Below are 5982 nucleotides of genomic sequence, written 5' to 3'. Positions count from 1 at the left end.
TTGCCATTCTTAATTGCAAAGCTGTTAGTCTAAATATTACACCTTGTAAAGGAAGCCATTTGCCATTGTAATTTTGCCAGAAAGTGAAGAATCTTGGCAACAGCAATTCAGGCTTTTGAAAGCCAAAACAGATACATACTTCAGAAGCAGCACAGAAGAGCTGATGCCATCCCACTTTAAGTCTTGCCAAATAAAATTAAATAAAATATATGCAGTTCAGCATTTTTTGGTTTCCTGCAGCTGCCTAAAATTCTGAAAAGGCTCCTCAAGACTCATAGCCTGTGAATTCATGTTCACCTCCTGACAGGGCAACTTCACTGACAGCAAGGATAAAAAGTCCTCGCACAAAAAATAGTTACTTTGCACCATGCCCATTTGAGAAAGGATTTTTCCCCTTGTCCCTGAGGAAGTATTGCAGTTTCAAAAGACAAACCTATAATGAAGTTTGGAAATATTTATGAAACTCTGCAGTTTCGCTATCTCCCTTGATCACTCAAAATCCTCTTCTGCCTCTTAACAGCTACATCCATAGCTTTGAAGCAGGAACTTTGACAACCAAACAGACTGTACCCAAGCCTAAACGAAATATTAATTACATAGAAACTGAAATAAAGAACTAAGTAGCATACAGTACACAATCCCATCAGTAAGCCATATGCAGAAGTAGGGCAGGTCCATAGATGCATGACTGGGAAAATAGACGCAGCTTGAAGCAGCCCAAGGACAACTTCGACTGAAAATGCCAAGTACTAATGGTCTCTAATTTTGTATATACACTTCCTCACTACATTCTTCGCTTCCAGAGAACTGAAAAATACTGCCTCTATCCTCAGTGTTGCTATTTTCTTCCCTTTTCTGCCCCCCCGCGTCCCCCCCCCCCCCCCCCCCATCTAGTCACATTTCTCATAACACAGAATCCAAAATTTTGTAATTTTGGGAAGCAGACTAACTAATTATTTCCTTCTGTTATTTCAGGCTTTTACTATCCAACCTGAAGACTTCAAATGAAGTTATACAACAGCTAAGATGATTTAATAGCTTGTTACTGCCAAGAACAGGACAGACAGCCCACTCTCTTCATCAGCCCTTGCTCTGCTTTCTTCCTCCACCTCCTCCCAGCAACTTCATGGCACTCCCTCCTTCTCCTCCTTTTGTGCCATGTATGGTCCTTAATGAGTTCAGCTTACAAAAAAAAAAACAGAAGTAGTTTTCTGTTGTGTTAATTAACTCATTTGTTTTGCTGAGTTAGTTTTCAGCTAAGGAAGCAAGTGCAATGAACTTAGATCTGACAAGGAGCTCAACTGGCACAATGTGAATGGCAGGAGAGCATGAGCAAGATGGGAAGGGAACAGGATCACCCCTTTCCAGTAGCAGCAAACTATTACATTGGCAGAGGCAACCTGTGAACTTACTTTTTTTTGTTTACTGCCATTAGGAGCTGGCAAACCTTTTGTACTGCACGTCCATGAGAATTGCTGCTTTCCAGGCATCTCACAGAAGATAAACATTTGGGTAAGTCTCCAAAAAAAATATAATGTTGCATTTCCTAGAAGGCATTTACTTTCCTTTTGTGGTACCTACTCAACTAAAGTCTGCTTTTGTTGCATACTTACCCAAGCGTCGCTTTTTGCGTCCAATGCACTAATAAGCCTCTATGCTTTCAGCCTGCCACTGACGCGTCTGGTCCTTCCCCTTGCACAGGGGTGGGATTTGAAAGCCAGTGGCTCTAGACCCCCAACCCAGAGACTAAACTACACACAAGACATTTTTATACCTAACTCCTATACAAATAGAGCAAGTTCATCAGCCTCTGTATGATGCGTTTTTGTTGAAGAAAGTCAGATGGTTACAGATCCTGGTTGAAACCACAGCTTAATCTACATGCCTACCCCTAAGCGTTACACTGGAAAGATTTACCCAACTCACTCAACTTCCCTTTACTAAGGTGACAAGATGGTAAGATGTGGCCCACAGCTGTACCCTTTACAGCCTCAAAACAAAACAAAGAACAAAAGTTCGGAAAGCAAATAGTTGAAACACATATCGGCAGGTGTGACAAGAGGGACTCTCAAATCATAGAGTAGCTACCTACAGAACCTATACCCTGTTCCCAGTTTCTGTTCCCTCATTTCTCTGCAATACACCTTCATTTCAGAGGAGAATCTTCCAGAGCACGCAGAAGCCTTTCCTCCTTTTCTGACTGGTGCAAAAGATACATATATATTAAAAAAAAAAGAAACAAAGCACAAAAGGCAGCCTTTAATCACATGACCCACCAAGTTTTTCAAGCGTTTTAAATCTGTTTCATCCAAATGATCCTTTCATCAATCATTGCAGTTATTCACAGCCTATTTTGCTTTGCTTGGATGCTTTTTACAAGGAAGCTTCCTTCTCAGTAACATTTATGCTGGGGGCTCAGTAAAGCTTCTCACCAAACCTGCTGGTTTTTTGTAACACAGAAGACTGACCTCAAAAGTAAAACCCGTGCTCATGCACAGAAAGTTACAGGCAAGTATCTATCAATACCAACCATATTCCTCTAGATCCCTAGATCTCTCCTGACCTCCAAAGTTCTCAGCTAGGTGAAAATACTTTTCCTGGATGTAAAAAAAAACATTATTGTGGAGCAAGGACGTTAGACAGGTTTTTCATTTTGATGATTTGCAGGGCGTAATACTGCTAGTTAACACAGTAAGCGTACACGTGTCATTTGCGGCTCTCTTAGTACAAGATTTTTTGAGGAGTTATTAACTAGGATTATCAAAAGCTTTTATTTAGACAGCAAGGTTCATGTTTTAAAACAAGTCAATTGACAGAGGCTTTTACAGTTATCTATAATTTATGTTAGTGAATAAGCACTAGTTTATTTACATTGTTTAATACCATATAAATGGTTGAAGCTGGAGGGCAAGTTAAAACATTTCAAATTAAGCAGCATGCTACTCACTAAGACAAGATACCGTAAGAGGCACACTTAAACGCCCATGTTATTGTCAGTATACCTCTTGTTCACACGGTCAGAACACTCAAAAGAAAGCTTTTCTGCTTAGCCTCCAAAAAAATTACATGCTGTGAACAGAGACACATTCCCCAATACCAACAGTACATTAATTCACCCTCCAAAGAATTTTGCAGTGACATATTCCCAAATATGGTTTAGTCTAAAGAATTCAACAGTTCAAACAATTAAGATAAAGACAGCACAAATCAGTTGAAATGCAGCAAAGAAGTAAGGAATAGCAGTAAGTAGTACAAATAAACATGCAAACCCATTTTACCTCTCACGCACAGCAAGGTAGGAGTTACCATAGTGTAGCTGGTAAGCAATAACTCATTAAAGCCATGAATAACTCAACCATGTAAGCAAGCAGATGATGGCCAACTCTGCTTCTGGCTGCACAGAACGCAAGGGGGCAATTCCAACAAATATTGTGCTGCTCTAGAGACAAACAGAAAATCTTGTCTTATTCAAGAGGGATATAGTAACGAAGTGCAAGAAGTGCAAAGGATAACCCAAAGAAACCTAAAGAGATACACCCACACCTTTGACTAGAAAATAAAAATTGTGCCAATCCAGCTTGGAGTACACAATGTGGAGACCGTGCTCATTCACTCCTATGCAATGAAGCACCAGAGTATACTCAAATGCAAAAATGCTACTTGCAATTTTAAGATACTGATGTCATAGATACCTCATGTGTATTTTAACACTGCCTTACTAACAAATCACTAACAAATCACAACAATCTCTTCTTAGAGCAAAGAGACCATTTTGTAATCTCAGATGTATTTGCTGGTATTATGCAACACGAAAGCTCCAAATCCATGGGTGAGCAGCAGGCAATCAGTGCTGCAGCAGTGCCTAGCTGACTTTCAGAACACAACGAAAATATTAGTCGTACTCTATTCTTGAATACAGGCTAGGAATTTCTTTAAAAAAAAAAAAAAAATAATGGGGGGACAGGAAATGCAAAAGTCTTTCTTACCCACTTACGCTTTTCCGCCCTTGAAAAACAGTTTCAAGCTGACATCTCAAAAGCAAGTATGTTGACCTACTTGCAAATATACCACCCTGGGACAAACAGGGCATAGCTTTTCCAACTAAATGTCAACAAAACAGAAAATAAACTTACAGAATAGGTTAATATTTTGCAGATTGGTTAATGTGTTAATGTTCAACAGAAAGCTGAAGTCTGGCCAACTGATCACATGTTCCATGTGCATTAGTGTACATTTATTTATTGCTATTAACCTGCACCTGCAGAGAGAGGAAGAAAGAAAATATTCCTTCCTTTGATCCTGAAGGTCACGAGGTGACCAAAATCCCAGCTTAATGAAGACTCTGGTGAGATTGCAAGTGTCACAGCTTCCATCAATCCTTTCAAAACGCAGTGTTGGAAAGCACAGGAAAGAAAACTGAAGTAATACCACCCAGGCTTCATAGACTATGTCAGCTTAATTAGAATGGTATTTTGGCAGCACCCAAAGATTACATATCGAAGGCTGGGTAGCAGGCCAAATACTTGACTTGACTAGAATATTTTGCCAAGCCACCTACATTAAGATCTACTTCCCTCTTCTCGGGATGCCATAAAGGAAATCTGTTGTTTCAGGCCTTATAAGACTATTTAACAGAGGTATGAAACAGTGAACGTCACTAGCACTGAAGGTTAACTAGATATGCGTGAAATGAGAAAAATCCCTAGTTAACCTTCAGACTACAGAGCCATTGAAGGGGAACGTTCGTTCTCAAAGGGTGTAGGCTCTGCATGTAGCCAAAGCGCCTTCCATAGTTTCTCACCCTATGTACTGATGTATTTTAACCCCCAAAACACCTGTACTCCAAGCCTAGAACCCACACACAGGTTCCATTTGCATTCTCCCACACCCAAGGTTGTCCAACCAGTACTGGCAGCAGCAGAAAGCAGGGAGAAGTGAGTGTCCCCATCTACAACATCGTTTTATAGGCCTGCAGTACCTTGCCCACAGAAACAAATCAATATCCCAGCTAGGTCCAGAGCTGAACACAATTCTATTACAGGATATGAAGAAAGTCACATACCTTAGGTGGTACATATACAGGGCACAGGGGAAACATACACACCTGCACTGTCACATCACAAAAGAGAATCATAGAATGGCTTGGAAGGGACCTTAAAGATCATCTAGTTCCAACCCCCCTGCCATTCCTTACGTGAAGTTCATCTCATGCCAAGGCAGCTATCTAGAAGAGGTTAGAGGAAGCCAGGGTTTGGAATAGATGATCACAAGAGGCCCCTTCCAACCTACACAATTCAGTGAAGCACACCACTGCAGTGCCTGGCTCTTTCCATTGACTACTAAAGGGAATTTAGAAAACTGGGCTCATATGTGGACATCCACAATCTAGACACTTGAAACCAGCCAGAGGAATCCCTTCCCAGTGTACGGCCCTATAACTTCAAACTTTCAGCATTCCTGAACAAGACTGACAGTCACGCCAGACCAGTTCCACAGCATCCCAACTCTTAGTCTCTGCACTGCAGAAGTTGATCCTGACAAAGCTTTAGCTTATCCCAGCAACGTTTAGGGTTAAATTTCATTCTGTGTGTATATACACACACATATTGCACACACACACTTATTTGTATGTGAAATCAATAAGTAAATTTAGAGCATCTTTAGAAGCAGTATAGAATGCAAAAGATAACTCCTTCAGCCGACATGGCAGAATTCAGTGTCGTGAATGCTCCACCACACACACAAAAGAAGTCTAGCTCCATCCTCTTTCCTCTGTTTAAGGAAGAGAATCTATTCGTGCTTTGCTCTTCACATAAATTCTCCCCCCTCCCAAAATACATTGCAGTGTAATAAAACAATAGATTTATCAAAAAAAAAAAAAGTAGCAGATAAGCTCTCTTGCAAAAGCTCCTCTCAATATCAGAAATTTGTGAAGTTTCCAGTTGCTACTCTTAATTGATGAGATAAGAATTCAAAATAGGT

The sequence above is a fragment of the Numenius arquata genome, chromosome 4, assembly GCF_964106895.1.
Source record: "Numenius arquata chromosome 4, bNumArq3.hap1.1, whole genome shotgun sequence".
NCBI classification, from domain to species: domain Eukaryota; kingdom Metazoa; phylum Chordata; class Aves; order Charadriiformes; family Scolopacidae; genus Numenius; species Numenius arquata.
This window is presented reverse-complemented; position numbering follows the sequence as displayed.